An 18,932-nucleotide genomic window follows, 5' to 3' on the forward strand; every position below is an offset into this window, starting at 1 on the left:
GTCTGGCTCCAACATTTTAAACGGACTTATCAAACTCTGCTTTTAAGGAATTAAATCATGTAATGCTCCCACTACAACGTCCCTTTAACTGGGCTTACAATGGGAGATCTGGTCATATTTCAAATACATATGTTCTATACACAGCTACCTCCAACACAGTTAACATTACTCTTTACATGTCTAATGTCCACATGAAAGAATATAAATATATATATATATATATATATATATATATATATATATATATATATATATATATATATATATATATATATATATATATATATACATATATATTTGTTCTCTTTTTTAAAATAACATTTACATATATGCACAAACCTGTGTACATTATTATATAATTTATGATGTCCAACTGTTAGCTCTAAAGCTCTGTTACATAGATGTGTAATATGGGTGAGGGGGGCATCTGGTGCCATTATCAACAGAAAAAGATATGTTCTACCAAAACAGACAGCTGTCTCCAGTGTCATTTAAGTAAGCATTTTATCTTACACCACAGATCATGGGAATCAATAGAAGGAAAGCCATGCCCCAGACACATCTAGATAAAATCCAGGCTGGAAATACTGGCTTCTGATAGCCAGCCATTCTCCCATTTAAACAAATAATTACACTGTAAAATTCACCTGAACAAACACCACTTGGTTTAAATCAATGAGGACTGTATGTCTAGACAACTGCACTTACTGTAGGATTCTTATTTAAACAAAAAGCATTTCAAATACAGTATGACAATACTTTAATTTGGCACACAGTTTCAAGTCTTATTCAAATATTTTTCCTTCATAAATCAGTTCAAAAACACTGCACAATGGAAATCAACAATGGTTATAAAGGTTCTGAAAATATGGGAAACCGTGATAATGATTTTCATTAAAGTAATATTAAACTAAAACAGAAATTCTCCATATAGGGTTTCATTAGGCATGGTGGGGGAAAAAAAGCAAATGTAATTGCCTATGGTGTCACATGCTATTAAAAAGGTGGATTATTAGTTTGGTATCAACAATCATGATAGGGAAATTATTGTATGCAATAGTAACTAAATTGAATCAATGTTAAACAACCTTAAAAGGGGCATAAAACAGGTTGAGATCTGTGCATATCCTAAAAGGGCTAATTAATTAAAAATAGTTTGAAAATTGCTGGCAAGTATTTTAAAATAATTTTCAAAAATAAGCAAAATTAATTACATAGCTAAGCTGCCTGAACAGTCAACTCCAACCCCCCCCCCTCCCTTATCAGTGTTTAGACACAGACGTAGGTCACAGCTTCTAGGCAGGCTCCAGCAGATAATCCCTATGCAAAACAACAATAGATGTAGATAAAGCCATAGAAGGAAACGTGTGGGGGGAGTTAGAGCTTTACAATTCAGAAACTAAAAGAAAGGGTTAATGGCGAGGCACTGTATAAATTTGCAAGTAAAGTAATTAAAGTACATATTATTATATTTTGTCTCTATCCCAACTTGTTTTATGTCCCTTTAAAAGGGACAGTCAACACCCAACACAACATGATTCCATATTTTTTAAAACCGAAACGAAGATCCACCTGCACCGCCTACCTTCTGTATTATCTATATCCTTGTCCTAGTAATCATTCATGATACATTGTTTAATCTACGCTAAATATGGCTGCCAAACTCCTCCCCATCTCTATGCCATTTCAGGCTCGTCCATGTAGGTATTGAGGACGCTCTTCATACATCATGACGCGTGTGCATTTGTAAATAATTCAGATTGTACTCCGAAATCGGACTCGCAGCAGCTAATTCATGTGTTTGGTGTCCGCAACAATTGTGCAGAATAAAGTTCCGCTTTTTTGGTTCTATCGCATCTCGCATGCGCAAAACTCCGTGAACGAGCATGAAGATTCTGACTGGCAGATAGCTTGAAAGAGAAGGGAGATAGGTAATGGTGGGGGCAGTTATGCGGCCATATTTTGAGCAAAATATCACATGTATTGTGAAGTATTACTTGAAGGATAGAGGTAATAGAGAAGGGAGGCGGTGCAGGCGGATCTTCGTTTGGGTTTTAAAAATATGGAATCATGTTGTGTTGGGTGTTGACTGTCCCTTTAAGGGAATGCAAGAGGGCAAGCTACACCAGTCTGCACATGTGCAAACAGAGTTTGTGCTCTCTCTGAATATTAGTTTGTGATTGGTTAGCAAGGATTCTTTAGTTCTGGGGGACAGGGAAATCAGTGAAAAGAACAAACATAAAACCATATGCTCATTTCAAGGAATGGTAAAGTCAATGTAATCTGAGATGCAAAAATCTAAACTATATATCAATACAAGTTGAAACGCTATGTTATTTATTATTTTATTTACTTGCATAATCTTATATTCTCTTCTAATCTTGGTTCGTTATGTTATCCAACACTGCCCCATGTTTTTTTTTTCCCCCTTCTCTGTGACGTATGCAGCAGTTCCACCGGCTGTATACTATACGTCACTGCCTCAGCACGCTCCCAATATGGCAAATAAAAAGGGCATGCGCAAATTCGGAATTGTCAATGAACAAAGTAAACATTGAATCACGAGATTCATTGTTTACTTTGTTCATAGATAGGGAACAAGAACGCTGTGTAGCTTATCTTACCCCTAGTACAAACAATAAGCCAGACAATTTACATTGTTCGGTATGCGCATGCGCTAAAAAAACTTGAACGTGCATTGTGTAGAAGTAACAGCTTGTTCGTGATTTGTCCATAATGACATATGCAAACAAGCCCGTAGACACGTATTTTCATTGCACGGGTCAGATCCATTGATTTCTTCTAGCGAGGGGGGCTGGCAGGGGAACACGACGAACATTGAAGTAAATTATAGATTTATAAATAAAATGTACATATACTTCATTTGGAGAAAATATTGATTGTGGTACAAACTATTGGTTAATGAGGGATGACAGAACGGAGTTTACTATTCCTTTAACAAGATGAAGCTGCAGTTTTTAATGCAAAATTATTCTTATATATGAAGGTTTATAATAATGTATTTTAGAATTATTGTCCCTTTAAACTTGGTTCAGGTAGAGCATGCAGCTTTAAATTACTTCACTTACTCCTATTTTCAAATTGTCTTCACTATTTTGGTTTCATTTGTTAAAGAATAAATCTAGGTAGGCTCAGAAGCAACAATGCACTATTGGGAGCTAGCTATCGACTTTTTATTTTAATTTAAAAAAAAAAAAAAAGTACACATACTTTAATGGCAAAGACTACATACATATATGGTATTTGATTAGCCAACGTTTACCATCACTTTAATAATTTTCTAGTGGCTTGTTACACCAACAATAGAGTATAAAATGTATGAGGAAATCACTCCTTTAGGTTTAATTTTCTATATGAAATGGATTTTGTGCTAGTTGAAACCAAAACTCAAAATGAGCTGATCTTTTACTGAGAGCAGACATCATTATCTTATATTTGGCTCTATGCGCAATTGTATACAAAGAGAGAAGCGCTCGACTAGGAACGAACAACCGCTCATTAGCTTGTTCAGGAGCCACCTCTTTTAGCCCAGTTGTGCTTTTCACAAAGGAAAACTTTCCTGAAGTATATCAGTCTGATCCCGCCGAGTAAGGTCAGTACAGCCCCGAAATACCAGGCAAAGGAACATGACAACCCCAGATGATTATTTCGGCCTTCTGTGGGCCTCGTCAGTGAGGTGCAGCCATATTCCTATAAGCACACTGGGCAAGGACTCCACGTCTTATTTCCCCATCACCCTTATGCACAATTGTCTGACGATTTTATATCCGTCCGTTTACACAAAACCCAGTACTTAGAGCCACCAATACAGAACATGCTGTGATCTGTAATGTCATAGCAGAAAATGCAGCATGTCCGCAGTGGGAAATAAATGGGACACATGCAAGAACGGTTAGCACTTTCTGCCCAGCATCAGGTTGTTCTCTTTTTAAAAAGTTTTATAAAATTACTGAAGCTGTTGAAAATGGCTGCACTGTGACAGTGTTCCTGAACACAGTGTAGCAAGATGAAGGGCTGTTTGCAGATATGGAGCAGTGCAATGATTGATGACTGGCACTCAGGGATTTTTTTCAACCCTGCCCACTAGCTTTTCCCAGTCTAAAAAAAAATGTGACTCCTGAATGTAAAACGTTGTGAACCTTTTTTTATTACTTAATTTTTACCTTTTACCTGGAGCAAAAGAGGCAAATTTATTCAAGAGAGACATTGTAAAAACAAAATGTATTTTCTCTGCAGCTAATTTGCAATGCCATTTTCAGCAACTTCAATAATTTATAAAACTTTAAAAATTACTTTATTCTCCAAATAAATCAACACAATGCAGTCGAGTTGGTATATGAAATGAAAAAAATATTGAATGAGGCAGTAACTGCCTAAAGTTTAATTTCAAAACTACTTGCAGAAAAAAAGAAAAAATGCACAAAAAATAAATATTTATTATACTCAATACACACAACATTGCAGAAAGTGAAGAAAAAAACAAAGTTCTGCCTCTTGGAAATTAACATTTTAAAACCTCTTGGCAGATTATTGTTTACATAACTTTTCTATAACCAGTAATTAAAGTAATGAAATTTTAAGTATAGGTGGGGATAAGTAGCTATAGCAAATGACAAAGTTTAAAAGGGACACTAAACCCAAATTATTTCTTTCATGAGTCAGATAAAACATGCAATTTTAAAAGGGACAGTCTATACCAGAATATTTATTGTTTTAAAAGATAGATAAACCCTTTATTACCCATTCCCTAGTTTTGAATAACCAACAAAGTTATATTAATACACTTTTTACCTCTGTGATCACAATTTATCTAAGCTTTTGCAGACTGCCCCCTTATCTCTGTTATTTTGACAGACTTGTATTTTAGCCAATCAGTGCTGGCTCCTAGGAACTCCACGTGCACGAGCACAGTGTTATCTATATGAAACTAACACCCTCTAGTGGTGAAAAACTGACAAAATGCCCTGAGATGAGAGGCGGCCTTCAAGGGCTTATAAATTAGCATATGAACCTCCTAGGTTTAGCTTTCAACTAAGAATACCAAGAGAAAGCAAAATTGGCGATCGATGTAAATTTGAAAACTGTTTAAAATGACATGCCCTATCTGAATAATGAAAGTTTGTTTTGGACTAGACTGTCCCTTTAAGCAACTTTCTAATGTATTCCAATTATCAAACTTTCTTCGTTCTCTTGCTATCTTTATTTAAAAAGCAGGAATGTAAAGAATAGGAGCCAGCCCATTTCTGGTTGAGAACCTGGGTTATGCTGGTTTATTGGTTTAGCCACCAATAAACGCTATCCAGGGTGCTGAACCAAAAATGGGCAGGCTCCCAAGCGTTAAAATTCCTGCTTTTTAAATAAAGATAGCACGAGAATGAAGAAAAATTGATAGGAGGAATAAATTAGAAAGTTGCTTACAATTGCATGCTCTATCTGAATCATAAAGGGATACTAAATCCAAATTTTTTCTTTCAAGGAGATATTTTAATACTCTACAGAAGGTAAAAAATGGTCACTGGGAACTGTACCTTTAACCCCTTTGTGGAAGAGGGGGTGGAAGGTTAAAGCCAGGCTTGCTGAGTAGTGTTACAATAACATGCACAAACAAAGTATGTTTCTTTAAATGTTGTCTAGCAATTTTATAATCTGGAGTTGTTTATTAAAAGGGCCATGCAACCAAATATTTTTCTTTCATGATTTAGATAGAGAATGCTATTTTAAACAACCATCCAATTAACTTCTATGATCTATTTAGCTTCCTTCTCTTAGCATCTTTTGTTGAACATCAAAGCACATGGGTGAGCCAATAACATAAGGCATACAAGTGCAGCCACCAATCAGCAGCTCCTGAGCCTTCCTTCATTAGCTTCTCAACAAAGGATACCAAGAGAATGAAACAAATTAGATAGAAATAAATTGGAAAGTTGTTTAAAATCGCATGCTCTCTCTGAATAAAAAAAAAAAAAAAAAAAAAAAGGGTTTTGTTTTTTTTAATATTGAAGAAAGTCTAAAGTTTTAGTTTTCAATAAAGTCATAGGTCTTATGTTGTAAACCTAGGTTTTAATTAGTGGAGATAACATAATAGTATAAAATGCTTTTATGTTTTTAAGCAAATACCAGCTAGGGACAGATATAAATTAACTTCTAGTGTTTAATGTCAACACTGCCTAAAATAAAATAAAAATGTCATTAAAAAGGAATAGGGTTTACAAATATTTACCTTTATTATTTAAAATAGCCGACTTTGCCTGTGGTATCCCCACCTATACTGAACATTTCAATACTTAAAAGGGACAGTCTATTTAAAATTAAATTTTCATGATTCAGATAGGGAATGCAATTTTAAACAACATTCCAATTCACTTATCAAATTTTCTTTCTTCTCTTGGTATTCTTTGCTGAAAGCTAAACCTAAGTAGGCTCCTATACTAATTTCTAAGCCCTTGAAGGTCGCTTGTTATCTCAGTGCATTTTGATAGTGTTTCACAGATAGGCAGTGCATGTTTGTTATATAGATAACATTGTGCTCCCTCCCGTGTAGTTATTTATGAATCAGCACCGATTGGCTAAAATGCAAGTCTGTCAAAATAAATGAAATAGAGGTTTAGATACAAGGTAATCAGAGAGGCAAACATTATTTTAATATAACTGTTGGTTATGAGAAACTGGGGAATTGGCAATAAATGGATTATCTATCTTTTAAAACAATAACAATTCTGGAATAGACTGTCCCTTTAACTACTGGCTATAGAAAGGATATGTAAATACTGTATTGCCAGTAGAAAAAAATACACTCCGGGTGAGAGTGGGAGAGACAGGTACTAAAATGTTTAATTCCCTGCAAGCTCAGTCCATTTTAATAGGTTGCGGTTTCAAAACCAGCTATTTCATATAAACAATAAACCAAAAAGGAAAACTTTCCTAATACACTTTATACACTGCAGCTGGTATAATAACTCACTAGAAGGGACATTATACAACTTATTTTTTCTTTGCATAAATGTTTTGTAGATTATCCATTTATATAGCCCATAAAGTTTTTTTGTTTTGTTTTTTTATGTAGTTTTGCTTATTTTTAAATAACATTGCTCTGATTTTCAGACTCCTAACCAAGCCCCATAGTTTTATGAGAATACCATCAGATACCTACTCCAACTTGCTCCTGTTTGTATAATGGGTCTTTTCATATGCAAAAGAAGGGGGAGGGGGAGTGTCTTATTTCCCACTTGCAGTGAGTGGGCTTTCCAGCAACATTTTCAACAGAGCTAAACTGAGAGCTTCTAAGTAAGTTTTATACTGGATTTTTATATCTGTATCTCTGCATCTTATTCTTTATAGAAGTGTCTATTACAGTACATGCAGTTATATGAAAATTAGTGTATACCGTCCCTTTAAGAGGAAAACAAACTTTACAGTAACCTGCCTCTTTAATGGCATGAGCCATAATTTGACTGCATTTACCATTTGTTTTGTGCATAAGTTATCATTTGAATAGGCTACAAAACTGATCACCTTATTTCCACATCAACTTGCCCTATTGAAAAGGCACTGATGTTTTGTGCTGTGCTGTATGTTGCCCTTATTTCTTACTTGCAAGGTAGTGGAATTAGCAAACGTTTGTAAAGTTACAAGAAAATGACTTTTGCAATGACAACGTCAGCTCTTCCTCAACTTTATTACAAATGGAGTCTTGTTTTCTCCCCGTCATTTTTATACTTTCCAGGCAATTTTCCAAAATTCTGGCATGTTTCTCTGCAGAATTCCTGCAGCTTTCTCTGGTCTTTTATGAGTTGAATGGTTTCACACATCCTTTCCTGTTTTGGAATGAATCCTCCATACAGACTGAGAAAAAATCTCAATTGGCTTGTAGTAGATAGAGCATATTCCATGGATGTTTAGGCAAAAATAAAAATCTAAAGATACTAAATATTGTAGCATAGTTGTGTAAAAGAAACTCCCTTATCTTAGCATGAATTTATCTGTATAAAAACCAAATATGTATTAGCTAAACCAAATTATGTATCATGCAGTAATCATAACATGGCCTCAGTATAAATGACAAACAGTTTCACTGCGAGACTCTAGCTTACTCATTAAAGGGGCGTTATACACCAATTTTCATTTAACTGAATGTAATAGACACTACTACTATAAATAATAATATGCACAGATACTGATCTAAAAATCCAGTGGAAAACCTTTTATATAAAAAAAATTTTAAAAAAATTACATAGAAGGTAAGCCTGGGACATCCACTGAAAGGGGCTGATAGCAGAACCTCCGCCCTCCTCTGCATATGAAAAGACCCATTATACAAACAGAAGCAGTCTGAAGTCAGTATACATCAGTACAGCTCAAAATTTGGGGCTTGGTTAGGAGTCTGAAAATCAGCACAATTTTTACAAAAACACACCCAGATGGGCTATATAAATGGATCTACAAAACATTTATGCAAAGAAAAATCTAGTGTATAAATGTCCCTTTAACTAAAAGTGACCTGAAACCCAAAATATATATTTCAAGATTCAAATTCTCCCATTTACTTCTATTATTATTATTATATTTGCTTTGTGCGCTTGGCATACATTGTTGAAAGACATGTAGTTAGGCTTAGGAGCGTGCACGTATCTGAAGAGCTATATGGCAGCAGTTTTACAAGAAAGCTTTTTAACAATGTTATTTATACTAAAAGTACTGCTGTCAACTAATGCTGAGAAATATTCTGCAAAACAGCTGCCATATAGTTCTCCAGGCATGTGCACGATACCTACTTGCATATTCTCTTAAGTCAATTGTATGCTTATTAGAATCAATCTAAAAATGAGATCCCGTAAAAGAGTTAAACCCACAGAAATGTGTTTTCCACTCAGGATCAGCAGTGCTCTGCAGGTTCCAAGTGGTACTTCTACTGTGATGTTAACCCCTTTGCGGTGGTTATACAGTAGTGCAGGATACAATGTTAAAAAAAAGTACATGCTTTAATTTGTTGTTAGATCGTGTCATGTTAGAGGACTATTAAAGCCCTTTAAAATTCTACTTTCAGGATTCTAATTGAGCATACAATTTATAAAAATGTTTAGGGGTCGATTTATCAAAGGCTTTGCAAGCCTTTCAACCCCATACAACTGCAGGTTCTCACAAGAGAACCTGCACGCCGTATTTAACAAGCAGCGGTCACCAGACCGCTGCTTTCTTAACCTTTTGCCACCTCTAAAGTGGCAACTTCAATCTCTCCGGAATAGTCAACCAGGAAGATTGACAGCTCCTGACCTCGCGTGATTGGCTGTGCACAGGCGGGATTGCACGCAAGCGCAAAATAGCGCTCATGTGCAAGTATGTGCGCCCCTGTCTGCCTCAGCTTGATAAATCACCCCCTTAGAATTTGCTTCGTTTTCATACTATTCTTTGTTAAAGAGAAGTAGCATTTACATTAGAGAGTAGTTAAAAGGACAGCTATGTGATATTGTCTGGCTCCGACAACATCTATAGCTGGCTTCTAAATTTAGTGACATTTTGCAAAAAGCCTAGCATTGATCAGATATCATTGGAACTTCAAAGCTTTCAGTTGGTAAGGGATTGTGAAAGATGTTAATATACATTAGATCGGGATTCTTCAAACTTTTTTGCTTGGTCTGCAAATTTGTAAAGTAGTGTACAACACATTAGCTGCAATTTTTCGCAAAGTGACTAATATGTGTGCATACTTTATTCCTGGTTATAGACAAATTTTAAAATATTGTAAAATGGTAATAACACAAAAACACACCACAACCATACTTTCCTACAACACACACAAGTTGCGACCCAGTAAACATGGTGTTGTGACCAAGTAATGGGTCCCGACCCGTGGTTTGAAAACCCTGTATTAGATTATGGCTTAGCACAGGTATATCAGGTGTGTCAGCAAGAAGATTGTTTAAGAGCTAATCAAGGGTTTTTGTAGAATTATAATAGACCCCCGTATTCCTTTATATTTAAAGGGACACTACACCCTAAATACATTTAATGCACTTCCCTCTAATCAAAGGTGCCAACATTTTGTAACTTAGCTTACATTGCATGTATCTGAAGGAGTGTTGCTTCACATGTTGAAATGCACCAAAAGGAAAATGTCAACATGGTGGCACCCATGACTAGAGAGATGAAGGGAATATCCTTAATAATATGTACTTGGTGTTTAATGTCCCTTTAAAGCAAATCCTATCTGCATAGCACATAGTAATTAGCTATGAAGCACACTTGTTGCTGCTAAAGCAAATTCATATCTTACCCTTAAAATCCTTTCAGGTAATTTTGCCCAGACAACCCCCATGTAGGCACAGTTTTTTCTTAAACAGAGAACAGTACAGCCAATCGGAAGGCTAACAATGTTCCCTTTCTATTGCGTTCCTTCTCTCCTTGTCTGTCCGTGTCCAGCTTTCAGAAGGAGAACCAAAGCGAACCGAGCAGACAGGCACAGAAGGAACAACCATATTACAAAGGAAATGGGGCAAGAGGCAGCCTTTTTGCTGAGCTATACCGCCTGCTCCCGAAGATATGAAGAATACAAAAACAATCCAGCCTGGGGAGCTTTACTGGAGCTGATTAAGGTAAAATGTACCTTTGCTGTAGAAACAAATAATTTGTGTTACGGGAACGTGAAATCCAAAAATTCTATTTTGCGATTCAGACAGCATACAAATTAAAAATGAAAAAAAAGTTTCCAATTTACTTCTATTACTAAATTTGCTTTGCTCCCACAATATTCTTTGTTGAAGAGATACCTAGGTAGGCATCTGGAGCACTACATGGCAGGAAATAGTGCTGCCCTCTAGTGCAGGGCTCGACAAACCCAGGAGCCTGGGAGCCCCTGGCTCCTAGAATTTCACCCCTGGCTCCTAACTTTTTGGGTTATTCTCCATATATCTATATACAAACCCAACTGTCTGGCTCCTAAAAAAATGCCTGGCTTGAAGGCTTCTAAATATTCTTACTGGCTCCTAATTTTTAAACAGATTTGTCAAGCACTGCTCTAGTGTTCTTCAAATGGATAACATTCTTGCAAAACTGCTCCCATATAGTGCTCCAAAAATTAACAGGCTCCTAAGCTTACGTCCCTGCTTTTCAACAGGATACCAGGAGTACAAAGGAAAAAATTAATAAGAAAATTTGAAAGTTATTTAAAAGTGCATGCTCTATCTGAATTATGAAAGAAAAATGTAAGTTGTGTGTCCCTTTAACATTTATGGTTTCTAAAACCTTTCACCCTAACTTTGTGACCAATACAAAACATAACATTTCAAAATCAATTTATATTTATAACAAAATGTAAATAAAACACAGATATGATACAATACATATTTTAAAACATAAGTAGTATTTTTTTTTAAACACTAGCAGTGGTGCCAAATAGAAAGTAAGCTCTGTGGGCTGTCAACAAAACGTACCTCCTAATCAGTGCCCACAAGTGCATAAGAAGCATTCACACTGCAAAAATAAAAAAGGAAAGGGCTAAAGCAGTCTTTTTGTTGTATTCTTTCTAAAAAACGGAAGTATATGTCTGTGTACAACTTGAGCTTAGGGAATGCACATTGGTTGATAAGCAAAACTCCCATTCATTTATTGGTGGATTGAAAGGTCTCATAAGCATTATAAAAAATAAAAATACAGCAAAAGAACATCAGTTTAACAAAAATAAAAAAATAAAAAAAAAGTTTCCTCTTTAAGATACCACAGAACGTTTGACATATGAGCATCCTGAAAATCCACTTGGGATGTGAATGGCGACTAAACAGGAGTTTGAATATTCAGCAATAAAATTTAAGGGACTAAAGCGCCAATATTTCAAATCCTTTGATTGCAAAAGTGTTATGGGTGATCCAGATATAAACTTCTACCAACCTGTGACTGTATGTACTTTAGTTCTATAATATCTTTATAAAAACAGCTACATGAATAAAGTCAGTATTAATGAAACCTGTGAGCATCTGATCTACCGATCCCTTAATAAAAATAAGTCTATGTATTTGCCATTAATTGTTTCCAGCATTTCCAGCTAGGCTTTCAGAGAATAACCTGGAAAAATATGTAGAGCATCTTAAATATTTAAACACAAGTCAAAAAGTTGCAGGGCAGACATAATATGGCAGATTGTTTACATTTTTTTTTTTTTTTTTTTTTTTTTTTTTTTTAAATCTACCTTGACAGGAGTTGCATCTTTTTATAGCCTTTCCCCTATTTTTAACACTGAGTGAACTACTTACAATTGGTACTTTATAACACAAATTATATTGTGAGTGTGTCAGTGTGTGTCAGTGTTCTATCCAGTCACTAATTTTACCAGCCACCCAAGTAAAATTTAAGACAATATTAAAATTAAATGTGCTTTAGAAAATGTATATTACATACAACCCAGCATATACTCGTCTCCTATTAGCCATAGTACGTTAATATTTTCATAAGTAGAAGTTGAGATATTGTAAATGTAAACCACTAACAAATGTTTTACATCAGTGTTTGATTATATATATATATATATATATATATATATATATATATATATATATATATATATAAATTAGCTTTTTCTGTGTACTTTAAATGTTGTCTATTCAAGCACAGAGAATCATCACACACCTTCATAATCTGTTTAACACTTAAGGATTGTGTTAAATAGGATTTATTTGCTGTGTAGCGCCACAAACAATTGTTTGTTGAGATGTCAGCAATGCCTAAGGGGGAGAAAAAAAGTCTGACTGTCTATAACACGTATTAATTGAATACACACAGAAGTAGGAATATGCTAGTTAGTTACACAACAGAAAATGCCATTTTATTTAAATAGGAGAGAGTAAAAGGAAAAGAGTGGAATTATGTTATATTAAAATGACAGGATGTCATAGGGTTGCACTTGCACTGAAGATTAAGATGCCAACACTGCAGTATGCTCATAACTTTTTCACATAATTTCATCAGATCAAAAACTTTTGTACAGGAACTGCTTTTCACATTGCAGCTGCATAAACTGTGGAAAGCCCACATTTCATATTAAAGTCGATAAAACAATTATTACTCAAAAGGGTTAATACAAAAACATGACAGGATAAAATTAGACGCTGATTAAATAAACCTGCAGAAAATGAGTGGCACTTAAGAACGTACTAAGTGCATATGTATTATTCAGTTACTTTAAAGACTCCAGAGTATCAGCAACAGCCAGGGTAGTGCAGAATGCGCCAACCTCAGACTTAGGGACATTAATTATATTATAATTTTACTTTTCATGTGCCCAGTCTTTTTGTTTAGATAAAAAAAGCGTATATACATGTTCACCAATTTAGCTGTGAGGTTGTCCTTGTCACCAGTGAGCAATCTGTCCCTGAAAATGGGATGTGTACAGACATGTATTTCCTGTTTTCAATTTCCTTATTCTGCTAATATATCCACTCTTAGCCAAGGAACCCTTGCAGGTAAATGTGAATAAAAAAAAACACTTAAAAAGGGATAGTCTACACCTTGGTCATCTTAAAGTGAATGTAAAGTTTGACAAAATATGTGCCCGGTTTTTAATAATCCTATTAAAAACAGGGGCACGTTCATTCATCAAACTTTACATTTCACTTGTTTTGTTAAAATACTTACCTTTTATTCTTGAAAGCCGCTCCAGCGCTTCCCCCACATGTCGCAAGTCTCTTCTTATGTCAAAAATGACGAATCCGTCTTCCTCCAATCACGGCTTGGCCTCAGGCAATATTTGCTCGAGGGGGAGCCATGATTGGAGGAAGCCGGATTTGTCATTGCTGACGTATGAAGAGGCTTGCAACGGGCGGGGGAAACGCTGGAGAGGCTTTCAAGAATAAAAAGGTATTTTAACAAAAACGAGTGAAATGTAAAGTTTGATGAATGAAAGTGCTCCTGTTTTTAATAGAATTTTTTAAAAACCGGGCACACATTTGTCAAACTTTACATTCACTTTAAAAGTCTTGACGGCCTTTTATCACATGCCTTTTAGTAGCTTTTCACAACAAGAGGCTATTAATTCCATGTGTGTCATATAGATAACATTGTGCTCTCTCCAGTTGAGTTGTTCATGACACAGCACAAATTGGATAAAATACAAGTCAATAGATAATAAACAGCTATATGATAAGGCAGCTGTCAGAAGAGGCTTAGATACAAGGTAATCACAGAGGTAAAAAGTATAAACCCCTTAATGACCAGCGACATACCCTGTACGTTGCAGGTCTTTTTATGGGGTGCCGCTTTCAATAGCGTGGTCTTGCCGCCAGCCCTATTATAACCACACAATCCCTTAATGAACAGCGCCGTACAGGGTATGTTGAAGTCATTAAGAGGTTAATATAACCATGTTGGCTGTGTCAAACTGGGGAATGGGTAATAAAGGAATTATCTTTTTAAACAATAAACATTTTGGAGTAGACTGTCCCTTTATAATCTACTGGAGTATTAAACTGTCAAGCCCACCCTTTACCTTTATTTTGTCCTTTGAAATAGCGGTGTCCCCATCTATACTGAAAACTTTAAATACTAGAGTACTGATTATATAAAATTATATGTGCTATGTTTAGAAGAAATCATGCTCCTCTGTGTGTGTGTGGGGGGGGGGGGGGTCAGGTATCCCAACAAGTTCAGTCCATTTGATTGGATTGTGTTTTCCATTAACAGAGCTATATTATATAAAAAATTAAACCTAAAAATGGAGCAAATCTCGCACTATGCAACAGACATAGTTCACAGTAAATCTATTAAATGGTTAACAATGTTATAGCACTGTACCTTTATGAACACAAATGCTGCTGCTCTCTCATACAGGTGATTGAAAAGCACGTGCAAGATAAAAAATCATTGGAAAAAAACTTTAAAAAAACCAGAATTAGAATATTCAACATATAATAAAGAGATGGCTGAGCAGGAATGACATGCAGACTGTATACATACACATGATATCAGGAAAGTTTGGGCAATAGTGACAGAAATATGTGTGTGTGTGTGTGTGTGTGTGTGTGTGTGTGTGTAATAAATCACACAATGTTGCGTTTGCACTGATATTCAACAATAGCCCTTCTAATTTTCACTGCACTACAGCTTTATTTACATTTTATCGGTCTAAAAATAAAATCAGTTCCAATATCTATATACTAAACTGAGCTTCCAGTCATCACAACTTGACAATGCACAGTAAAAAGAAACAACGTGAGCCAAACTTTATCTGAAATCAATTAATGCCCTGGTTTCAAACCGGTTAGCGGTGGGTTACTTCAAAGGAGAAATTGAAGAGCCCCAGACACACTGTCTATTGTAATGCTTATCTCCCAGCATGTCTGCGCTCAAGTCAACAGGAAAGTGCAAGTCACGTTCACAGCCCTTTCAGCATTACAAAAGAACCCTTTAAAGCCCTGATCATCTCTGCATAATTTAGACACATTCTTTTGATAAAACAAACCTCAAAGCAAGGAAAAGACAAAAAAAAAAATCACATTCAAGACAAAACCAGACTCAGCAGAATAACTGCAGCTGTAATTAAAATGCAAATAACCAAAGCTTGGGGTATCAGACAGTAGATACCACAGGACCATTACAGTATATTGATTACATTAACCCATTCCACGCTGTATAAGAAAGCAGAGCCATATAAAAGTAGTTGAGTGATGGGTTGTAAATCTGCCAAGTAACTATAAGGGTAGAAAACCACAGCCATGTTTTTTTAACGTTTGCATCACAATTATTTAGAAACATTATATGAATATATTTGCTTAGATTGCATTAACCTATTCACTGCTAGACATAAAAAAAAATACAGTGCTGGGTTGCGAGCCTGACATTCCTATTAGCCAAATGAATGCTGGGGTAGCCAGCCAGACAAAACCATGATTTTTTTTGCATTTAGTTAAAACTGCCCTTTGGCTATCAGAAGATGAAGCACATTCCAGTTTTTATTGAACTAGACTTAGTGGAAATTAAAGAGGAAAATACAATCCAGCCGGGGAAGCATCAGATTTCATGGATATGCTTCCCAGCCTCCACTAAATCACTCTGCTCTTAGCAAAGGAGAAGGGGAAAAAAAACACGCACACACAGCAACACAAATATATTTGCCTAGTTCATAGACCTACATCCACCCACACAGATAAACATAGCTAGGAGCAGACTGAGAATTCCCGGGAGGAACTTTGGCTTCATTCCCACAATATGTTTGCATTGCAGATTGCATGGGGCTTTTGTGGTATGGGAGACAATTTCCACTGTCTAGCATTCTCTCAGTCTAAATAACAAGCATTCCCAGAAGAAAACAAACCTATGCTCATGCACAGACAGAACAATTAACCCCTTGGACAGCATAAGGGCTGCAACGCAATGCCCTCTATAGCAATCAGCGGTTTAAATAAGTGTTACACTTTAATGAATCGGGATATATCTGCATATACACAGCAGCGTGTGCGGCTTACCTTTATAAGGGAGATAAATCAATCCGAAGTGCGAAAAAGGGATCCCAGTGATCTACTCCCATAAACTGGCCATGGATCCCGGCAGTTCAGTCAGAGAGCTTTTCCGCAGAGGGTGGAAAGGAGGTTTCCCAGAGCAGTATCTGTCCTCATTTTCCAAGCAGGTCACCTCCCCCTGCACCCAGCAAAAGGAGTGACCAGGATCCCAACACACAGGGGTGCAAATCTCAGTCAGCAGAAAGGGGCAAAAAGTTCTGCCTATACCAAGGTGGGACTGGGAGCCTCAGTCTGCAAGAAGGAAGTCGCTGGCTGTTCAGGCTCCTCCAATGAGTGTCTGGGGCTGTAATTATCCAGGCATTACAACATCATTTCCTCCTAGCACAGAGCCAGGCAGGGAGAGGGAGGGAGCAAGTACATACAGGGAGGAGATAGAGAACTGAGGGCTGGGAATGGGGGAGGAAGAGGGCAGGTAATTAAAGCTCTGAAACTGGACAAATAATTGTTGATTAGGGTTTGTTGCTATGTTTCTTTATTCATCCTTTATGCTTTTAAACAATAACCAGACGATGGGGAAAGGAAACAGCTAAACATTTTCAAACTGAAATCAAAGAAAGTAACTCTGGATTATTTCATTTCTGAATAATTTATCTATTCTTTTTTATCCTATACACATAAACTCCATTTGTATTTATCTACAAATATTTACATTTGTAATGCCCCAAAAAATAACAAATATTATGCCAATATATGATCCAAATACTGTACTAAATAATAACACGTTTTTAAAAGAAATGTACACATTTGGAAAGATGTAAGTATATCATTCTAAATTATTTTCTCATCCAAACTGTATTATTTTACTTCACAAGATGGGATTGGGGTTCAAATAAGAACTACCAACAACACCACAGTGTCTGTGCCTCCATGAATACAAGGGGAACCATATTTTGGGGAGCAAAATTCATGTTTTCTCCATAGACTTTCCCCAGCCAGCACTTATACATGAGCTCTTTGCATAGATATCTAGATAGGTATCATGCACATGCCTGAAGTTCTACATGACAGGAAATAGCCTGCCATCTAGTGCTCTTGCTAATGTATGTATTGGTGCAAAACTGCTGCTATATATACTGCTGCAGACACATGCACACTCCTGAGCTTTAATCCCCGCTTTTCAACATAGACTAACAAGAAAACAAAAAAAATGTTTATAGAAGAAAATTGGAAATTTGTTTAAAACTGTATCCTTTATCTGAAATCATGAAAGAAAAAATTGGGGTTTTATGTCCCTTTAAGTGTTGTGCTCAAGTGCAACCTGAAGTAAAATGTTAATACCTGTAAATATGCATAATAAAACACATGTATTTTAAGATAAAGTTTTTCTCTCATATTTTGACATATTAAATGCAAAGTCAAGGTTTTTTACTGAAAAAAATATTTCAGCAGATAACCATAGTTTAAAAGTTAAGGAATAGTCCAGTCAAAATTAAACTTTCATGATTCAGATAGAGCATGCATTTTTAAGGAAATATGTCTTCGTTCTCTTAGTATCTTTATTTGAACATAAGCTTAAGAGCTGGCCCATTTTTGGTTCAGCACCTGGGTAGCACTTGCTGATTGGTGGTTACATTTAGACACCAATCAGAAATTGCTACCCAGGTGCTAAACCAAAAATGGGCAAGCTCCTAAGCTTTTTCAAATAAAGAGAACAAAGAAAATTTGATAATAGGAGTAAATTAGAAAGTTGCTTAAAATTGCCTGCTGTATCTGAATCATGAAAGTTTAATTTTAACTAAACTATTCCTTTAGTGAAGAACTTTACTATTTGACCTTTTTCTTAGCTCACATTCATCTTAATGCTCGAGCATAGCCGACATCTTTTACGCATAGAAGTTTATTATATGAGGCATTTAGTGCACCTGTGCTCTCTGACATCCAGAGGTTAGCGTATGCTAGACTTTCTCTCAAGCATTAGTATATTGCTTTCAGCTTGTATAATGAGTGCAAAAATAAAAGCACCATTGATTTAACTTGAGCAATTTTATTGCACAATTCTCCTCTTGTAATCTGGGCTATTGGGGTATTTAGGGCAGATGACAACCATCATGTGTCATCATCCCAAGGAGAGGGGGGCATGTTCGGAGCTCATTGCGGTCCTACCTGCACTTATTCCCTCATCCCTGATGGCCGAGTAGCCTGGCATTGCAGGAGGATCAAGGGATGATAGAGCTCACACATGCACAGTTTTATAGGGAAGGATCACAATATTCACACACAGCTTTAAAAGGACAGCTCTCAGCATTCAAAGAATTCACTCACCTTCTCAAATGGCTTAAAGGGACACTGAACCCAAATTTGTTTTCTTTTGTGATTCAGACAGAGCATGCAATTTTAAGCAACTTTCTAATTTACTCATATTATCAGTTTTTCTTCATTCTCTTGCAATCTTTATTTGAAAAAGAAGGTATC

General features: G+C 36.0%; 1 protein-coding gene across 1 annotated transcript in view; it reads right to left on the minus strand.

Annotated features, from left to right (window-relative positions):
* Positions 1-16,831, minus strand: part of ACVR1 (activin A receptor type 1) — a 166,291-nt gene extending 149,460 nt beyond the window's left edge. Inside the window, exon 1 of the mRNA XM_053698318.1 lies at positions 16,467-16,831. The gene's annotated coding sequence lies outside the window, so the exon portion shown is untranslated. The remainder of the gene's footprint in view (positions 1-16,466) is intronic.
* Positions 16,832-18,932: the final 2,101 nt, after the last annotated feature.

The sequence above is a fragment of the Bombina bombina genome, chromosome 1, assembly GCF_027579735.1.
Source record: "Bombina bombina isolate aBomBom1 chromosome 1, aBomBom1.pri, whole genome shotgun sequence".
Taxonomy (NCBI): Eukaryota; Metazoa; Chordata; class Amphibia; order Anura; family Bombinatoridae; genus Bombina; species Bombina bombina.